The 21,389-nt window shown below is 39.8% G+C and overlaps 3 long non-coding RNA genes across 3 annotated transcripts in view; all 3 read left to right on the forward strand.

Moving 5' to 3' along the window:
* The first annotated feature begins 575 nt into the window (after window positions 1-575).
* Window positions 576-6,232, forward strand: LOC126512442 (uncharacterized). Its single transcript, XR_007595041.1, has 4 exons — window positions 576-835; window positions 2,640-2,723; window positions 5,858-6,016; window positions 6,181-6,232. It is a non-coding gene; the product is annotated as an uncharacterized lncRNA (long non-coding RNA).
* Window positions 6,233-9,015: 2,783 nt separating this feature from the next.
* On the forward strand, window positions 9,016-11,069 carry LOC126512473 (uncharacterized). The gene is made up of 3 exons (XR_007595054.1): window positions 9,016-9,065; window positions 9,750-9,810; window positions 10,975-11,069. It is a non-coding gene; the product is annotated as an uncharacterized lncRNA (long non-coding RNA).
* Window positions 11,070-11,140: 71 nt separating this feature from the next.
* Window positions 11,141-21,389, forward strand: part of LOC126512443 (uncharacterized) — a 12,317-nt gene continuing 2,068 nt past the window's right edge. Inside the window, exons 1-2 of the long non-coding RNA XR_007595042.1 lie at window positions 11,141-11,257; window positions 18,369-18,426. This is a non-coding gene — a long non-coding RNA (uncharacterized lncRNA). The remainder of the gene's footprint in view (window positions 11,258-18,368; window positions 18,427-21,389) is intronic.

The following is a 21,389-nucleotide window of genomic DNA, read 5'->3' on the forward strand; positions in this document are numbered from 1 at the left end:
TTCTTGCAAGGTAAATTCATATCTCAAAAACTTCCACTCATCCCCCTAATCCTGTGGCTTTTGTATTTTATCTTCTGGATCTGACAGAGATGATTCTACCCCTGCTACATCTTGTGAAGTCAAATTGTCTTAATATAACTTCTTCTTTCATGCTCTTCAATTAACCAATAAGTTTCTATTGAGATGCTATTGATTGTTCCAAAAATTCTCTATTATTAATGGTGGACTTGTTCTACTAGTGAGGGGTATACAGCTAGGTTGGCCTCAGGATGAGAAGCTGACGACCTGCCTTCTGTACTCACTCACAGCCACTTCATTCACAAGTTCCCAAAAGAAAAGATCAGAAATCAAAGATAAGAGTTAGTTCCCAAGAAGTTATGACAAAAAAATTAAGGAAATTTGGGCATTAAACATTTATTGGATGATTTGATGTGATAATTAATTAAAAATTCTTAAAGCTATATTCCAGCCTATGAATTACTTATTGCTTTTATAATTTAGTATTTACACAAACTATTGAATCTTTCTCTTTTGGATGCTTGATAAAGTTAATGGATAAATTTTTTCATTGTTAAAATTTATGTTTTACTTAGTTAATCTCTGCTTGCTTGTTTGCATGTTCATATGTGAGTGTATGAAGGGGTTCACATTCATGTGTGTGTGCATGCATTTGAAGGTCAGAGGTCTGTGCTGGATGTCTTACTCAATGATGATTCATCTTCTTTTCGTAGACAGGCTCTTTCACTGACCCTGGAACTCACTGATTTAGGTAGACCAGTTAACCAGCCAGCCCCAGGCATCCTCGTGCCTCTCTACCACAGCACTGGGAAAACAGGTAAATGCTGCTATGTCTGACTTTTTTTTTTAAACATTGATTTGAATTCAGGTCCTCATGCTTGTATGGTTAGGTGCTTTACCAATCAATCCATGCTCTACCATGTTTATTTTGATGAAGAAGAAATTAGACATTGGGATATAGGGAAAAATCCATTACCTCATTACTCAGAAATAAACACTATTCATATTTTCAAAAAGTGTTTCACTACAAAATCATTTCAAATGTAGTTAAAGTCATAAGAACAATACCTAGAACTTGCATCCATCTCTCACCCACATCCCACGTGATTCTGTTATAATCTCCATGTATCTGTCTGCTTTAATTTCATACATAACTATGCATATGTGCCCAAGGATGTATATTTATCCATATTTACTTTTTTTTCTAAATCACTTGCTACCATTGTTTTTTACTGTGAAGTGCTTTTAGGTTAAAAAGAAAAAAGCGCTGTGTTACCCAGCCACTATTCAGCGACTGCACTGGAGAAATTGAGCATCAACACAATCCTTTTGTTTCAGAATGTTGACTGGAGTGAAATCTTGTCAATTGTTTCAATACTTTTCTTCATAAATGCTTTCTTGAAATCCCAAGTCAGTGTCCAGTCCCGTATGAAATTCAGTTGTCACGTCTCCCTGGCCTCTTTTAACCTGGAACATTCCCTCAGCTTTTCTTCAGCTTCCCTGACATTGACATTTTTGTGGACAACAGGCTCGGTGATTTCTAGAATGCCTTTCAATTTGTCTGATATTTCTTAATTTTGAAAAGACTTTGAAGGGGTCATATGGCCTCCCTGTCAGTCCAGCCTTCTCTTTCTCTGGAGATCCTCGTTGACTCTGACTTTTGTCCCTATCGTTCTTCCAAGATTGCTTTTATTCAGGTCACCAGTGACCTTCATGTCACAAAATTTAATGGCTAGTGCCCAGTTATCTCTTTATTCAACCTCTTAACAGTTTTATGGAGTTTATCTTCTACCTCTTGGAGACTGGCCCACATTCTTACTTGGCTTCTTTTGTGGCCTCCTCCTTGCCCTCCTACTCAGGGCCCAGTGTAGCCTTTGTTCACCTCTTCAGCATCTAGACCCATAAAGAACAATGCCACCAAAATTAATTCTCAGACCTCTTGGTTTGCCACATTTATTTTCAAGTAGTTGTTAAACTAGAAAAATGATATTTTTTTATTTATCTATTTACTTATTTGCAGTGTGAAAGTGGTATGTGTGTGTGTCTATGATATATGCACATGTGTGTTGCAGTATATTTCATGTGTGTGTGGTATACGCACATATGAGTGTAGTATATGCGCATATATATGGGTAATTGCACCATGTGAAGAGATATAGAGGAGGATGTTCAGTGTCCTGTTCTGCCGCTCTCTGCCTTCTTCATTTAAAACAGGATTTCTTATTGAAGCTAGAGCTGGGCTGGTAGACAGCATGGCCCAGGGCCTCCCATTGCTGTGCTGCTGGGTTTTTGTCAACTTGATACAGGATTAGACCTGTCTGGAATGAGAGAATCTCAACTGAGGAGTTGCCTTTATCAGATTGACCAATAGGCAAGTCTGCGGAGTGTGTTTTCTTGATTAATGATTAATGTGGAAGGGTCTAGCTCACTGTAGGTTGTGCCTGCCCTGGGCAAGTTGTTGAGGGCTGTAAGGAAAGGAGGCTGAGCGAGTCACAAGGAGCAAGCCGGTATTCAGAGTTCCTCATGGTCTCTGCTTCAGTTCCTGCCTCCAGGTTCCTGTCTTCACTTCTCTTCATAATAGACTATGACTATAAACTGAAATAATCCCTTCCCTTCCCCAGGTTGTTTTCAGTCATGGTGTTTATCACAGAAGCAGAAGTAGAAAGCAGCCAAGAAAATCCCCAGCAATGAGATTACAAGAACATGTAAGTTCATGTAACTATACTGGCCTACCATTTTTTTAACATGAGTGCTGGGATTTTGAAGTCAGGCCTTCAGACTTGCACAACTAATCCTCACACTCACTTTCCTCCTCTGCAGCCCCACAGATTGATTTAAATACCATGTATGTGTGATCGCAAATCTAAATTCAGCCTGGCCTCCACTCCTAGATCATACATTGCACTGACTTGTTTCTCACATAGAGGCCCCATAGACTTCTCAGAATTATCATGTATCATCAAACTTCTATTTTCTTAAAAGTCCCCAGCCCTATTGCCTCATTAAGAGTAGCTATCTGGGGGAAGAGAGGCTGGAGAGAGGACTTAGTGGTTAAGAATATGGGTTGCTCTTGCAGAGGTCCTGAGTTCAATTTCCAGCAACCACATGGTGGCTCTCAACCATCTGTAATATATACATGCAAATCAATCACTCTACCAAAAAATAAGTAAATATCTGTTTTTCTTGAAGTGAATTAAATAATGTGATTGCTGTTGATCCTCTGATTTTGCTGCTCTCTATGCTTGTTCCAACAGCTCTGTGGCTTATTTTCTCACTTCCTTTAGGATTCTGGGGTAGGTGTCTGTGTGTGTGTGTGTGTGTGTGTGTGTGTGTGTGCATGCTATTAATCTCTCATCAGAGATAAAGGTGCTTCCTTAGCAGCAAATCTTCTTATGTAATATAGAAATATTCTTCATGATTGTCCTATTGCTTTGGTTTTGAGACAGAGTCTTACTGTACAGCCCTGGCAGATATGCAGTTCCCTCTATAGATGAAGCTGGCCTTCACTCACACAGATCTTCCTGACTCTGCATCTCTAGTACTGGGATCAAAACTGTGTGCTAACATGTCCTGCTAGTCATACCACTTCGTGCTTCAATTTTTTGTCTTTATTTCTCTTTGTTGTATTTATTATGATTTTTACTAATATGTAATTTTTCCTTTATCCCTCAACTAGAATGCTGACTGCATGTCAATAGACACATTGCTTAGTTAAATTTTACATGTAGAGCTAAGAATAATTCCTGGATCATTCAATAAATAATTTTCTCAAGTAAATTTACATCTTTTTTTTTGGTCTTTTTATGTTATAAACCTTTATTTCATACTTGGATAATCTCCTTTTGGTTTTGGAAATTGCTATCTTNATCACCAGATATAGATCTAAGAAACTTCCAACAATCTCTGTGTTGTTTCTGTACATAACAGGGCACTGTAATGATTTATTCAAATTCAACTGATGGGCAATTGGATTGTTTTCAGTATTTTGCTTTTTTCAGCAGTGCTATAATGAATAAGCTTATATTGAAGTCTATTGTAATCTAATTCATCAAAGAGTTATTGATTATTTGTTTTATGCAATTTACTAGTTTGGACAATGGGATGGTAAAACAGAAATAAATGGGATGCAATTTGTTCATTTAGGGAGCTCATGAACACTCAGGCAGACAGATAATGATAAATAAAGATTACGTGCTTGAGGGAACTGTGAGTGTACCAGGGTTGTGGGCTAAGTAAACCAGATTAGAATTCAGGTCTATGGGGTGGGGGGCAGGAGAGGATGGAGATGCAAAGAAGCTTTCCCATGATCACAGATGGAAATCCAGCTTTGAACAGGTTTCAGCTCTCAGAAGGTGTGGAGGGGAGTGAAGACTACATCCAGGGCATTGGGATGGAAATCTTCTTGACTGACTTAGCACATGTCTGACTAGAACAGAGAGTGAGTGATAATAAGACCGGAAATATAGGTTAGCTAAAGGGTCAAAAGTAGGGTCAAATCATTGCCAGAAGGACCCATGGACAGAGATTGACATAGAGCTCAATTCACCGCATCTACCTGTCAAGTTGTTTCCTTGAATGGAGTAAGGTTTCCCCAGGATATCCCAGTTTATAGCAAGCTAGATTCATCATTTTGAAGAGACACTCAAAGTCTGTATTTTAAAAATGTGTTGCCTTCTGATTTTTGTATTGCTTGTTAACAACTTATTTTTTCAAGATCATTTTATGACACATTAAAAAAAAACAATAACAACACCCTTCCGTTGGCCCTTCCCCAGTGACAGGCTGTATGTGGTATGTGCCCTGAGTCATTGCTTTTTACATGCTGCCGGAAGGACCTGTTTTCAGAAGCCTGAATTTCATTTTTGGGGGAGGATCTTGAGCTGTAGCCAAATCATTCCTCTTCATATCTTGATTCAACACACACTTATACATAGATAGAACCATACATAAGGGCAATAAAACAGAATCGTATGCTAATATTCATCTACGAGAGTTAAGCACTTAGACCTGTCTCTTTTAGTTCATTCTGTAAAGCTGTCTGTACTGACCTGTGAAACTATCTCCGTGATTCACAGTGATTGGAAAACTCAATGACTGTACTGTCCTGACAACAAGGTGTCTTCTGCCCTCAACACCCATGTTTCTCTGTAGAATTTGCCATAGCCTGCACTAGTATTTGGACTTGGTAAGCTAATTGGAACACAAACAGCTTCTGAACTGAATCCGCCTTGTCTTAGGCTCTCAGCCTAAGCAGAGTAGCAAGTGTTCAATGGTTGGATGTTAAGATTTAGACCTCCAAGGTTCTCAAGAGGGCAGATTTGTGTATCTGAGCCCTGATAAGCTTGGTGAGTAACTCTGCATCCTGTTTAGCTGGAGGAGATGGTCAGTTGATTTAAGGCAGGAAGCCATTTTATAAGCAGCTCTTTCAAGTCACTCCCTTAGCAATGTGTCTTAGACTCTCAGCCTTTTCCTCTTGACCTTGACCACAACAGACTCAAATCACCATGGGTTTCTTCCTCAAACTCCATCTAGATTGGGGTTTCTGAAACACAAGTCAGAAAGGCCCTACTATTTTAAGATTTCTGAGATCCAAACCCTATCTGGTTACTAAGAAACACAAATGATTTCAGTTACCTTGGAATTAAATGTAGCCCGGAACGTTCAATATTTGCCAGGTCACGTTGCAAATGAGCTCCGGTATTCATAATGGATGTGTTATCATCATAAATATGACAAAAGGACATTTGCACAAAGCTGATTATCCACACTGATGAGAGACATGCAGGCTCACAAAATTAACTCTCCTACTCTTCACCTCTCTTTGCTTTGCATTATTTAGGCGTTTCTGGTGACTTGACTGCATCCTCCTGGCCCTCAATCCTGCAGCATGAAGAACTTTTATAAGACACCCCACAATGATATCAAAGGAAGGACCCCTTTGGAGAAGTCGACATTTCCTCTCTCATCTCTGGGTTAATAGGAAGACCAAGATTCAAAGGTACCTTTGTCTCAGTGGGAGCACCCCAAGACATCTTTGGCTCTGATTTATATTGGTTGCAGGTACATTCTGGATCAAAGTAAGTGGGAGTGGGAGAAAGAATCCACATGCAAAGTGATTAAAAAGAAGAACTGCAATGTAATCTATAATATTTCTCTGGGCAGCTCAATTGTGTGACTACCACTAGCCAACACATCAAGAGCAGGGGCCATAGGTAAGACAATTGATCCCCAGCCCCTCACCCTGCTCATTTACATCTCTAGGGTAAACTAGCATTTTAAAATTACATTTATTTACCTAGCGTATGTGTATGCGGATACTTGCTATGGTACACAGGTGGGGGTCAGAGAACAATGTGTAGGGATTGGTGCGCTCTTCCCGCCATGTGGCTTCTGGGGATTAAACTCCGGTTAGTAGGGTTGGCAGTAAAGTCTTTCACCACTGAGCTGCTTTGACATCTGGCAGGAGAATTAAAAACATTTTTTAAAAAATCTATTATTTGACAATTTCAGATGTGTGTAGAATTTATTTTTAATTACATTTGCTTCATTGCTTTTTTCATCCTATTTCTCTCTAATCCCTTTTGATTCCTTTCTCTGTCTCCCCCACCCCCTTTGACCCACTGAGTTTCTTGCAAGGCGCTGCATGAGCGTGGGTGTGAGGTTATTTATCGGTGTGTAGGTAACTAACTAGTGGCTGGACTACTGAAGAAAAATGACTCCCCTTTCCCCAGCAGCCAGCAACTGCCAATAGCTCTTCAGCTTGCAGGGGGTTCTCATGAGTCCCTTCCGTATCCATGATGAAATATTGGTGGGCTCAGTCGACTTTGGGTCTCCTGTAAGTAACCATAACAACTGTGACTTCTTGAGTGTAATGGCCTTGCCGTGCCCAGAAGGCAGAAAGTCACGGCAGGCCTCCCTGCCCTCCAGCTTGGATGTTATTTCTGCCCCTTATTTGGCCGTGTTCTCTGAGCATTGAGAGGTGTGGTATAGATGTCAAGAAAACTTTTAGAAATTACTCAGAATCCTGGCCTCACTCCTTAAGACTCCGATTCATTTGGTTAAGGAGGAGCCAGGGACTGTAAATTTTAGACAGCTCCCCAGAAGACCCTAAATGTACCTCAGGGATAAGAATCACCACATTCCATGCTATTTACCATTATTAGCTCAGATAATCCATAGGACTGTATGGTTGCTATTCTCATTATTTTCAGTTTCCAGTTAAGAAACTAGAAGTAGGTAGAGAGAAGCACCATGCCTGTTTCTATATGGGATCAGTGGGGGTGAATCCAAATTTGAATCCAGGTAGGTGGATTCCAGAATGCATAGCAAGGAAATGCGAAGATTACAGGAAAGTGGAACATTTTATGCCCAGCCTTTGGGGCAAAAATAGAGGAGAAATGACTCTGGGAAGTAAACTTAGAACAAGAGAGTCCATATCTTCCACGGCATGTGATGTATAGTGCGTGTTATATGTGAATATTCACCCCAGTTAGAGGTGAGTGAGAAGGAAGTACACGGGCAGCTAGGCATATCCGCAGATCAGCTGGGCGCGTTTCAGGGTGGACATCCTGCGTATGTGGCCAGAGAGTGCTCTTATTCAGTTGAATGCTCTGTTTTCCTTGTCTTAAAATTCTAAACATGTTAAGAATAAGAAGCCCTATGTTTTAAAAATTCCCCATAGCCGATTGGATGTGAGTGCCGTTATTCAGGCCCATTCTGAGTCTCAGACGCGAGGGAAACACTGACCATTTCCTCCTGTGTGTTATTTACTTTTTCTGTTGCTGTACAGCTGGGAGGTTGATTTCAGCTCCCATTTTGAGGATACAGTCCATCTAGGCAGGGATGATTTGACAATGGGACCAGGAGGCAAATGTCACGTGGTACCTGCAGTCAGGAAGCAGAGAGAGATGAATGCTGGGGCTCAGCTCACTTCCTCCTTTTTATTCCGTTCAGGACACCTGCCCTTTAGGTTGTTCTTCCCCGTCAATTAACTCAGTACAGCAACTTCCTCACAACTATGCCCAGAGGTCTGCCTCTTAGGTGATTTTAGATAATGTCAAGTTGACAACTGATTTCAACCATCACCCCTGACTCAGCTCTTAGTATAAGGCTGGAGGGAGTTCAGCAAAGCACTTCATTGTAAGTGTGTAGTTCCAGGACTGGAAAAAAGTGCATTATCGCCTCTGAGGGGAGGCAGAAGGGTGACTTACTGATGCTCAAATGTGGGGTGGGCAGAACTCAAATGAAGACCAGCAGCAGTGTTCTGCAAAATTGAAGCCCCAATCAGAGTTGTCTTTGCAAGTGTGTGAGGTATCAGCTGTTTGGTAAGGATGGGAGGTGCAAGTGGACTAAGCAAATTCTTAAAGGTTACTGAGACTGGGAAGAGGAGGCCGAGATTTCAGGATCCTGTGTGCTTCCAAGTCTGCTGGGCTCATTCTTAGGGAGTGGTGGGTTGGTTCCTGGTGTTTACAAGTCCATTTTTTCTACTAACTTGTTTACTCACTTATTTTTACTTTGTTTTCTGTATTCAAAGGTCATCTTTGGAGTACTTCAATTTGCCAGGTACTGTGGTGTCCTTCTTTGCTTTCTTTTTTCTATCCTTTCAATTTCTTTTCCTTCCTTCCTTCTTTGCTTCCTTCTTTGCTTCCTTCTTTGCTTCCTTCTTTGCTTCCTTCTTTGCTTCCTTCCTTCCTTCCTTCCTTCCTTCCTTCCTTCCTTCCTTCCTTCCTTCCTTCCTTTCTTTTGTGGTAGTAGTGGTGATGGTGTGTGTGTGTGTGTGTGTGTGTGTGTGTGAGAGAGAGAGAGAGAGAGAGAGAGAGCAAGCATATGTTTTATGCGTGTGCATCTGTGTTTCTGTGGATGCATACTTTGTGATTACACGAAAGCCAGAACCTGGAGCTCGTGTTTTTCATCTGGGTTGCATCATGCACTCCCCCAGTGATCCTCCTTTTTCTTTTTCTCCGGCCCTGGAGTTACAGGTCATATGAGACTTCACATGGCTTATTATGTGGCCGTTGGGATCTGAACTCAGTTTCCATTGTTGCATAGTAAGTGCTCTTAACTAAGAAGCCATCTCTCCATCCTCCCTGTATTAGTGGCAAGTGTTAGCAGGTCTCTTGTCTCCTAGAATGGGCAGATGTCCTTCTATGTAAGGATTTATAGCACGTGAATTCCACAATCCCAGTTCCTCAAGAAGAAAGCATGTGTTAAGTAGATTGAGATGGGAAGAAGGGAGAAAATAGCTACTTCCATAATTCAATAGCAGTATTTGGTGAGGTAATGCCACATAAATATGGTCTTTTCCATCCAGAGCCTGTCTCTTGCTCACTTCTGGTTGTTCATTGAGTGTCTAGTATGATCTGTTATTATACCAGCACACACACCATTACTGTCCAAAATTTCAACCATCCACTAAGGGTTGCCTTTATGTTAATTTGGCAATCGTTTGGGAAGAGAGATGAGAAAATGTTTCCGTAAGACTGGCCAATAAACAAATCTGCTGAGCATTTTCTTGATAAGTGATCAATATGGGAGGGCCCAGCCCACTGTGGGTGCTGCCAACTCTGGGTAAGGGGTCTTGTATGGTGGCTGCTGTAAGAGAACATGCAGAACGAGCCATGAGGAGCATTAGTAGGCAATGTCTTCATGGCTTCTGCATCAGTTTCTACCTCCAGGTACCTGCCTTGACTTACGATGTTGACGTATAGCTGAAATAGTTCTTTCTTCCCCAGTTGCTTTGGTTATGGTATTTTACCATGGTGATGGACAGAAGGCTCATCTTTTGGATATGAGGTAGGTCCTTAGCAGCTGTGAAGTTCTTTGGAAGTGGAAGGATTTCACTAGTAGTGGGCTTTTGAAGATGGTACCCATCCCTGGCTCCTGTCTAACTCTTTCTTCTTCCGGTCTGCTCCATGTTGAGCGACTGCATTGTGTACTGCTGCCAGAGTGTCATTCCTGCCACTGTACACCACACGGCCGGCCGTGTCTTCCCTGCAGCACAGGTTAAAATTGCTCCCAAACTGTGAGCCAAGCTCAGACTTTTCTCTCTTTTGTTGTTTCTGATATGCATTTTGCTCCTAAAGATGAGGAAGCAACAACCACGTAATATGCCCTTCCTGAATATGGGTAAATTTTCCTTCATAGCACATGGTGGACAATCCTAACAGTAGCCCACTGAGATCAGGTGTATTCTTTCCAGGTGAGGACATGAACAGCAGAGGAAGATTTATAAATTGTCAAGTGCTCTCTGCTTACCCCATAGGATGACTTCAAACTGCATTCTGCAAGGCTCCAGGGACCAGGCTTTTAAACACTGCTAGACTGAAGCACTCTCTCAGTATTTCTGCTTTTATTTAAATGGATTATATAGACATACATACTTATATCACATTTAAGTATTAGCGTTGGTATTGAATGCTGTCACTGTGCGTTGACGTGGCTCATATGTCAGGCATTGGCTTCTAAGCTCCTGGGGGAAGCTATATCTGAGACTTGATGTATGGTGCAGTATTTTTAAATTGTGTACTTCTTAGTATAAATACTTAAACATATTGACTGACCAAAACCTAACTGGAAAATGTATTATGCTTAAGTCAAGTAAAAGAACCTACAAAAAAGGTTTACATAAGACGATATTTGCTCTTGGTTTAATAGATTCTTTAATAAATGTCTAGAATGGAAAGGCAGATTAGTTAGTAGTTTTGGTCCCAACAAAAGGCATTAAGTTACTAAGCAGTTGTTCACGTCTTGGGTTTTGCCTAAGCATTCTGCCCAATGCATTAATTTTCACAAATGTAGTGGATCCCATTTGTTTCTACCAAGAAAGTATTCACTCTTTCCTGTCTGATTTGCTTTTAGACATCCACATTTCTCAGTGACAGAAACAAATGCTTCAGGGAAAATAAGCCTACCCTCATATCCAGGATGAATATGATTTATTTTCTTTCTCCTTGGCAGTAATTGGTGGAACAACCTAGGACCATGGCAGCCAATGGTCCCCAGACAAATACTTGTTGAAGTACAGTTAAAGAAGATGGGAGGAGATGTTGGCCAGGGGCTTTGGAAAAGAAAACGTTGTGGAAAAGATGGTCTTTCTTGATCAAAGTCATTGTTATAACAGAACCAAGGCAGCCCTTTTCTGTGTGCTCAAGGATGAAGCCAGTAAAAGGAAGGAGAAAAAGAAGAATCATTAAAAAAAGGCCAAGCCTCATGCCACATCTTCATAGTCCTGCAAACCATTGTAAGTTTGAGGTGTTGAGCGGAAGTTCCCTAATTATCTCGTGCTGAGCTTTTGTTTCTTGATTCCAAAACTATCAAACTCATACAGCGGCTTTTATGTATCAGAACTGGTACAAGAGCAGACAGATATCAGCAACCAAACTCTGGCAATAAGTAATACAACATTTTCATGTTGCTATATTTTTAAAAGTGACTTTGACATGTTTCAATGCAATCAACAGTACACAGTAATGTCGTGTAATGTAAATGACTCTTAGCTATGGTTACAGTGGAGTTCTCTTTTGCTTAGAATGTGGGCCCTCAATCTGAAGGGATCAGACTGTGTAGTCAGAACTGCCCATGAAAATCCTACCTTTCTGCATGTGTAAGTTGACTGCTTCCCATCATTTCTCTTCCACTATTCACTTGATATTCATTGAAGGACCATGTGCCACACACTGGATAGAAACTAATGATGGTGTTCCCAAGTCTCATGAAAGTTACTTTCTAGGAAGTAGTAAAGCCATAAAATAATTATGCTAATTCCATGCAGAGGACACTTTTAAAAAGGATTGAGATCATTGGGATGATAAACCAGCAGGACACTTTCTGTGACAGGTGGACAGGGAAGTCTTTTCTCAAGAAAGTAGTAGTTAAATTTTATTTTTTTTTTTATTTTAAGCTTTTTTTGGTGTGTGTGTATATGTGTGTGTGTGTGAGTGCATGTGTATGTGCATGTGTGTTGGAGGCTATGGAAATATACAGCATATGGTAATTGTTAATTCATATGTCATCACACCAGAGAAGTGACTCTGATGGAGGTCAGTCCTGTCCAGGCAAGGCCTGCAGGACCACTGATTCTGGAAACTGTTGCTCTTTTTTGTTAAGGCAGCTTGGTGTCTCCCCAGTGTCTGCATTGTAGTGTGTAATCTCATGTGATATCTATATGTAATCTCATTATTACATCTCCTCTTATGGGCGCATATATCTGTGGATGGTTAGGAAGATGAATTTTCATTTAGCCTTATAATTTTGATATATAGAAAATATACTAGAATATGTTTCTTAACTAGATCTATTTACCCCACAAGAACTGTAGACACTTAAAAGCCTGCTTTGTTCCTTTTTGCTCAGGCTAACTGTCCATAACTAGTTCACTTTCACCTCAAAGCAAGTTCAAAATAGATAAATGCTTTTTGTAAATGGATCATAAGTGTAAAACTTTATATCTGTGCACAAGGTCAAAGTCACAGATGTCTACCAGGTTGCTACACAAAGCACCCTAAGAAAATCATGCCAATTCTTTGCTTGCCAGTCTGCTGACAATAGACCTATGTTTCTGTGTTTCAAAGTTTGTCACTAGGCACTATGCCCACCCAGTCCCCTCCCCTAGTCTGGTCATGGTCTTGCTCCTGTAACCTTGAAACCTTGTGTTTTCATGGCAATGGCTCAGCTCCCTATTGCTTACCCTGGGAATATGCTTTTGTGATTTTTTTTAAAATCACTTCAAGGCTCCTATAAGGTGAAGAATTTTTAGGCTAGAGGGACGAAGCTAGAAGAAAACGCTAGGAGGAATTAGAAAGAGGACAGGAGAATTAAAATAGAGGCAGAAGAACAATAAAGAGACTGGTTCAGAAAACTCAGAGAATTTGTTGGTTTACCCTCAGGTATCTTAAGTAAAATGTCTCTTTCACTGGTTGTAGCATTCAATCTGAACCCTAAAGAGAGTCTTGGGGATGGACACCAAAGGTTCTTGTGTGTGTGTATGTGTGTGTGTTTGTGTTTGTGTGTGTGTGTGTAATATACTTGAGGCCAGAAGAAGATATTCTGTGTCCTAGCCTATCATTTCCCTTGAGACAGAGGCCATTATTGAAGCTTTCTGCTTTCTTTCAGCTAGGCTATCCAGCCAGAAAGTCCCAGCTACCCTCTTGCTATAACCTTTTTCTTTGGTGAAAGGATAATAGGTGCACATGGTTCTGCCTATGCCCAGGTTTTTATGGGTACTAGGGATCCAAATACAGATTTTTGTTCTTACACAGAAAGCTCTCTTGTTCTCTCAGTCATCTCCCCAGTCACAAGCTGAATTTGAGAGGATGAGAATAAGCTGTTTTGCTGATTGGTGGCCAGGAGACATTTGGATTGTTGGAAGAAGGTAAAAGGGAAGTGGATTAGAAACCAGTCCCTTGTTTTTATCCTGAGCATACAGAATGGCCATTCAGCTGAATGGAGTTTCGGTCCAAGGGTCCAGGTGGGAACCAAAGAGATCCATTTTCAACCTCTCAAGCCTTAGAGATGAGATACTTAGTTGATAGTTGAGGGACTTTAGTCAGAAAAGGAAAACAACCTGTCCAATATGCGATACACACACCAATGAATGCGAACTTGACTTCAGGTCTGTCTGAAGAAAGAGGCACCTTCCTCGGACAATCATCTATTATTTAAAGAGGATCTGATACATTGTGCCATCATTAAATTATATAATAGCTTACAAATACTAAGTAGAAAGTGCGAATTTAAGCTTAACAATGGTAGCACCAATTTTGAGGACATCTCTGTTGAAGAACCTCAGAGAGCCCAGATGCTGCTGCCATCTAGTTGATGGAATAAGTAGCAGTTATGGCATTCCTTGGCTAATTCTTTTGCTGTTTTTTTTTTTTTTTTTTGAGACTAGGTTTCTTTGTTAGCCCTGGCTGTCCTTGAACTCACTCTGTAGACCAAGCTGACCTTGAACTCTGAGATCTGCCTGCTTCTGTCCCCAAGTGCTGGGATTAAAAGTGCTTACCATCACTGCCTGGTGGCTAATTCCTTTTGCTGAGTGACTAAAAAAGAGACCCACAGTCATTGTGTTATGCCCCAGAGTTCTATAGAAGAGCATTTGCTCGTAGGTGGTGATTATACACATTTCTTTCACATGGCGCTTTCCATGGCACTGCTATTTTGCACAGTGCCAGTTCATATTTCAATGTTATTATTTTCTTATATGAACCCACTGGGCTAGTCACTTGGGTATTAATACTTTCTGTTGCATTTTACTTAGAGGTGGGATTGTACAGAGCATGAGGAGAAAAAAATTATAGTAAAAAATACTCTCTGGAATTCTCTTCCTTGAATATTCCAGTATGCTCCCAATGAACACTGGGGGTTGTTGCTATTTCTTTGACTCAAACTTGGTAAGATAAATGACTCTTTTTGAGGGTCTGCATAGAACAAAGTTTAGTAAGGCAAAATGTTGTCTTATTTCATCAACCCTTCCCCCACATCTTGATCATGTATATTTGAGTGTGCTTAGTATAAACTCCCACTAGATGCGATTGTGCACACCCAGATTACAAATTGAAGAATTAGTCTTAGATGAAGTCACTTCCCTGTAGTTATCATTCATGAACCCCGGTAGAACTCAGGCTTTTTATAGATTCCAACTCCCACTTTCCCTTTCTACTCCCCCCAGGAATCATTCTCCCCTGACTTTACTGACTTCACTGTGCTTCATCTGTCCCTCTTCAGTCAAACTCCTTGCCCTTGGTTTTGCCTTTTATTGGCTGGCTGTTTCCTTCCCCAGTTTGAATTAATTTGTTTCCATCACCAGTGTTTGCTTTACCCTGAAAGGAAAGTAGCTCTTAAAATCAATTGCTTAGTCTTTTTCTCTTGATGTCTTTGACATTTGATTAAGATTAGTGTAGGCAAGGGTGTTCAGTCAAAGGACTCCAAGTCACTTCACTGAGATCTTGACTTCTCAACTACCTCAGAGGTTCCATCACACCCCATGACCCAGGGAGGAGATTGTCATTGTCACCAAGGAAAACCCTATTTAGGTGAATGCCCTCTACAGAGCCATTTATCTTTCTATTCTAGTTTATACTAGAGACATGGCTATTGTCCAAAAGAGTGATTTATTAGGGCTTCTCTTTAGGACTGTATTTAAAGACACTATGCCCTACATTGCGAGATTGTTACAGTAAAAAAAAAATTCCAGTAGAATTAAATTTAGAGCAGAACAATTGGTGTGGGGGAGGAGAGTGTTGTCTGAAATTCAAGAAGTTCTTATTGTTGGGACTGTGGCCCCTCTGACTACGTCATGCCAGGCTGTCTTCTCTTCCACTACTGCACAGACATAATACTACTTCATTTATCTGAATGTTCTATATTATAAAGATGTTCAGCATTTCAATAGTCATGGTAATTTTATTATGGAATGACTTCATTTAATGTGATGGCCATTTAGTAAAGGTTTTACATTCACCTCAGGCAAACTGTAAGAGGAAACAAGTGACTGCTTACAAAGACCTCACACAAATCAGCTTTGAGACAAACAGGGGGGTAAATAAATACTGTAAGGCACAGCAGTGTGTTTATGTAGAATGAGGGTAGGATGCTCTGCCTTTGACTTACCATAGAATGTTTGACATTTGCACTTCTGAACCTCTCTTTCTGCTGAGCAGCAGTGTCAGTGTGATAGTGATCTGTCTCAGAGCCTCATGCTTCAACGCAGGCCTCCTCATTTACTGCAGGTCTAAGGGTTTGCTATGGGTAGGTAGGGTGGTGCTTCTGCATTGTGCTCCTTCGCTGAGCTCCAACACTTACAGTCCTAAATGAATACCCCTAGGAGGACTGCCAATGGTCAACTCTGTTGTCCTCCTGGACGGACAAAATGTCCTTAACATTGAACCTTCATTTCCATCGGGTTAACACCTTTGGAGGTTCTTTCATCTTGTCTCTCTCATATATACTCCAATGACTGCTTCTAACTTTAACTGGGGTGATTGGAACACTGTCATCTGATGGTGTTAAAGTGTTGCTTTGTGTGGAAATGCTAGAGGTAGCCTGCCTGCCCGCCTCTGATTGTGTAGGACTCAAGGCATCCTGATTGCTAAGCTACTTACAGTGACAAATGCAAGAACTTTGTAGCTTATTGATTCTGAATATGTTCTTGACAAAACCTCACTCATGAAAACAAAGATGTCTGGTTGCTTCTCAAAGAAAAGTATTTGTTTGTTTGATTTATTTTTCCCAAAAGACGTCTATGCAAAATATTTTCCCAAGAATTTTGACATTTTTTCAATACTCAAATTCTTCATTCTTTTTTCTCCTTTAAGAAAAGAAACCAATAGGCTTAGAGGAATTCAGAGCATCCAGGAAAGAAGTTGACCAGGGAGGACTCACCACTTATTCAGAGCATCCAGGGAAAAGGTTGACGAGGGAGGGCTCTCCACTTATTATCTTCATATTTCTCTTTTACAAAACAGTCCATACTTTGTATTATTTTATTGGACATATGTAAGGTATATAGCATGATTTTTTTGGGAGGGGGTTATTTGTTTTCTTGTTTGTCTTAAAACAAGACACTTTTGTTTGTCTTAAAACAAGCTCACTCCATAGTTCACTCTGTCCTTGAACTTGCAACCCAAGTTGACCTCAAACTCATGACAATCCTCCTGCCTCAGTCTTCCGAATGCTGAGATTATAGGTGCGTGCCATTGTGCATACCTATCCCGCTCAGCATGATATTTTGACATACAATGATTACTGTTGTCAAGTCAGTGAACAGCTCTCTCATCTTACACTGTATGTGCGCACTCCCTACACATTTCCAGCATTCACCGAGGTTTTGGTAACTGTCTTCTTGTACATGTGTGCACGTGTGCTCTAGACTCACTGATCTTTTATAAATGAGACTGTGGATCGTCTAATATGCACCTGAACATTCCACGCCATTCCCCAGCCCTTGTCACCACTGCTTCTGTCTGTTTTATTTTTTTTCTGAAATCTTTTCTCACACAATATCAGGTTATATATATAGTATTAAGAAAAAATCGTTGTGCAGTTCCTTTGACACCATGTTCATCAATTTTGTTACATAGTCACAAACTTCTTCAAAGCTGGCTAATTTTCCATTGTTTGTACACTCATTCTGTGCAGTTATCTATCTACAAATGGTTACGTTATTTCATTATCTTGACTGTTGGGGATGATTTGACATTGAACATGAGAATGCGGATTTTTGTGAGTTGCTTATTATTTTTCCTTGAGTGTGCCTTATGTGCATATGTATGTATGTGTGTGTATACATATTCATAATACATATACCTGGAAGCATGACACTTGATCATATGGCAATTTATTTTGATGATCTGAGAAAATTCATTTGACATTCTTTAATGGTTAAATCAGTTTACATTTGTGTTCAACAGTATACAACTCATTGTGGTGTGGATTTGGGTTCCTCTCATGAATAATGATGCTGAACATTTTTTCATATAACTATTGGTCACTTGTATGCCATTGCTTTGGGAAAATCTATCCAGGTCCTTTGCCATTTCTTAATGGAGTGGGTTATCCCTTCTTATTTTGTTGTGCGGCCTGAGGTTCTTCACTATTTTGGATATTTAACATCATAGCTGGTGAGTAGCTTGCTGATGTTTACCCCATCTCTAGACTACCTTCTAGTTTTATTGTTGGCCTTTGGGAGATTTTTGGTTTTTGATTGATGTAATTCCATTTGTTTCTTTTTTCTCTTGTTGTCTGTGTTTTCTGGCATCTTATTAAAAAAAATCATTGCCAAGATCTTCTGCATTTCCTCCTAGGAGTCTTACAGTGTTAGCCTACATTAAAATCTTTCATTCGAGTTGATTATGTATTATCTAAAAGTTAAATTTCATTTTTTAATATGTGAGTGTCCTTGTCTGCCTCCTCTGATTATTGAAAAGCTTAGCCTTTTCATAGTGTGTCTTCTTACTTCTCTGGCTGAAGCTTAGTTGAATATTTATGCTTGAGTTTAATGGGTTCTATAATTTATGTCTATGCTTGAGTTTATTAATGGATTCTATAATTTGTCTATATGCCTGTTTCATGCAAATATTTTGGACTTACATATTCTTTACTAATATTTTTAAGGAAGTCAACATTGCATTTTAACAATGTGGGCTATTCTAAACAGAAATTATAGTTTTAAAATGTTAAAATTATTTTGGTATTTCCCATCTCCAAGAAATTATTTCTAAAATATCTATAGACTTATAGTATATTTTCGGCAAATAATAATAATGAACCCTTGCCACTAGTTGAATTCAGTCATTGCTTGAAAGTAACAAGAAAATCTAGTGACTGGTGTCTCCCTGCTTTTACTCTTCCGCCAGGAACAGGAAATGAGCCAAGTCAGAAAGCCTGGATTTAACCTGTCACAGCACAAGGAAGGTAAAACAGTTTTGGGAGCTGGAGGACAGGGCAGGGAGGTGTGTCTCATGACAGGGAGGCTTGCATGAATGGAGAGTAACACTGGAATATGAGAGCACCTGAGGCGGAGGCCACTGGGTAGATCAAACCCTGGAGCCCCCTTGTCTGCTGACTCCTGCTGGGAGCTCAGTGTTTAGGCATTTTTCAATGAAGAGCAGCAGGTCCTCTACCTGGACAGATCTTGGTGATGTGACTGATTTCCACACTCCCAGTGTATGTGGGAGGCACAGACAGAGTATTAGTTACCTCTGTTAGAGCACAGTCTGGGGGGTTATTGGGAGGATGAGAATCGGCCTCATTCAGCCACTGGGAATGGAAGTAAGAGACAGGGTTTCTCTGTAGCTTTAGAGGCTGTCCTGGAACTAGCTCTTGTAGACCAGGGTGGCCTCGAACTCACAGAGAACTACCTACCTCTGCCTCCCAAGTGTTGGGATTAAAGGCATGCGCCACCACCGCCCAGCGATCATAACTCCTTAAGCAGTGAATTCAAAGATACTGAAGTTGGGAATCTATTGACTAAAGTCTTCAAAAGTTTACTAGGAAAAGTGATCAGTGACCTCAAGGATGATACAAGCAGGCAGATGAAATTGTCTGGGACCTGGAGACGAATTTTAGCAACAAGAGGAAATGGAGAGAAGATCAACATTATAAATGAAAAGGTCAACAACATGGAAGAAAAATTCAGTAAAGGGGTTGGAGGTCTTAAAAATAAATGCTACAGTGTGTGAAATAAAAAGCTCAACAAGCCGGGCAGTGGTGGTGTATGCCTTTAATCTCAGCACCCAGGAGGCAGAGGCAGGCAGATCTCTGTGAGTTTGAGACTAACCTGACCTACAGAGTTAGTTCCAGGACAGGCTCCAAAGCTACACAAAGAAACCCTGTCTTGAAAAACCAACAAAACAAAACAAACAGACAAAAAATAAAAAAAAAAAAACCATCAATTAATCAAATAACAAACAGTGGGCAGCATCATGTGCATTTGACCAAGAAGAAAGAAGACAATCCGAGGTGGAAGACAAAGATAATGATTACAGTCAAACAGCAATAAAGAAAAAATAATTGAGCATGACCCCACTAACCAAGAACTCTGGGATGCAATCAAGAGACCAAACCTAAGAATGTATGGGAAGAAGAAAATGCTGACATAAAACTGAAGGCATATGGAATTTATTCATTAAAATGACAGCAGATAATATCCAAACTATAGGAAAAGAAGTAGATATTCAAACAGAAAAGACCTTTGGAACCCTAAATGGTAATGATCAGAGAAGAATCTCTCCATGACAGACCAAGACAGAAACAGAGTAACATTGGATTTCACATTAATAACACTAAAAGCATAGAGTAATATATTGTCTTGAAAACAAACAACTGCCAAGCAGGATTGTCTTTTAAAATTGAAGGCGAGATAAGGGCTTTTACAGATAAGGATGAAGTAAGACAGTCAATGACCATCAAGCCAGCACTGCAGCGGTTATGTACAGTATGTATTGAGGACACCACATACAAAGGAGGAAACCAAGTCATTCTCAACCATGAGCGCACAGCAGAATAAATTCCTTGAGGGGAAGCAGTGATCACAGAATACTAGGAATGAATCACCTCTTGTTCAGCACAGTGAATCACCAAACTCTAATGGTAAGTAATGAGAATGAAATAACAACAAAAAATCCAGCCAACCAGAAAAACAACTAATAAAATGACAGGAATTAAACTAACATCTCCCAATAATAACCTTACATGTAAATGACAGCAACTCACCAAAAAGATGCAAATTGGATTTAAAAAAATCTATCTGTGTCTGTAATAAATATACCATAAACAAAGAAATATATAAACAACAACAAAAGAAAAATACCACATTGGCAAAGAAACCCATAGACTGAGACTCAGAGAATGGAATCCAATTTATCAATTGAATGGAATTCTAAAGCAAGCTGGTATGGGCTTTCTGATATCTGATAAAGTAGAATTTAAACCAAAGTCATCAGAAGAGATAAAGAAAGTCATCACATATTAATGCAGGGAACAACTCACCCACATACACACTCACATACAAATAATAAAATATACATGCACCACACTTTGGGGGCTTGGTTTCATGAAGAGAATACTGATAACCATAGAAGGTGGAGTAGGTCTTAATACAATAATAATACATGATTTCATATCCAACTCTCATCTTTAGATAAGGTATCCAACTAAAACCAACAAAGCTACTTCAAACTATTTCTCATAACAATAGGATTTAATAGATATCTGTAGAACATTTCACCTAACAGATCTGAAACATACAGCCCGCAGAGCATTGTCTAATACTAATTGCATTCTAAACAACAAAGAGAACCACATAAATGGGAATGAATTTAAATAATTTTTTGGATCTTCTCAGATAATAGCAGAATAGAGCCAGGCAATAATAGCAAAACAAACAAAAACAAACCTGGAGAAACTACAAAAATATTCAGGGACTGGTAATATACCCTTGAATCATCAGTGGGTCATTAAATAAACCAGGAAGGAAAATAAAAAATTGCTAGAATCAAATGACCATAAAAGCTCAGGCTACCAGAACCTCTGGTATACAGCCATGCCAGTCCTAGGAGGAAAGTTGGTAACTACAAGTCAGAAACATCTTAAATACATACCCTGCATGCCTACAATAAAAATTTAAGACACTGAAGAAAAAAATTGAAGAAGATTCTAGAAGATAGAAAGCTCTCTCACGCTCATGGATTGATGAAATTAATATTGTAAAAGTAATTATTTTACTGAAAGTAATCCATAATCCATATATTTAATACAATATCAAAATTCTGTTTATATTTTCAGAACTAGAAAATGTAATGCTAAATGCATATGGAAGCATAATAGATCCCAAATAGTCAAAGCAATCTAGGAAGAAGAATGAAATTTTATATATA

The sequence above is a fragment of the Alexandromys fortis genome, unplaced genomic scaffold (genome assembly GCF_014885135.2).
Source record: "Alexandromys fortis isolate MF-2015 unplaced genomic scaffold, M_Fortis_MF-2015_v1.1 scaffold_111, whole genome shotgun sequence".
NCBI lineage: Eukaryota > Metazoa > Chordata > Mammalia > Rodentia > Cricetidae > Alexandromys > Alexandromys fortis.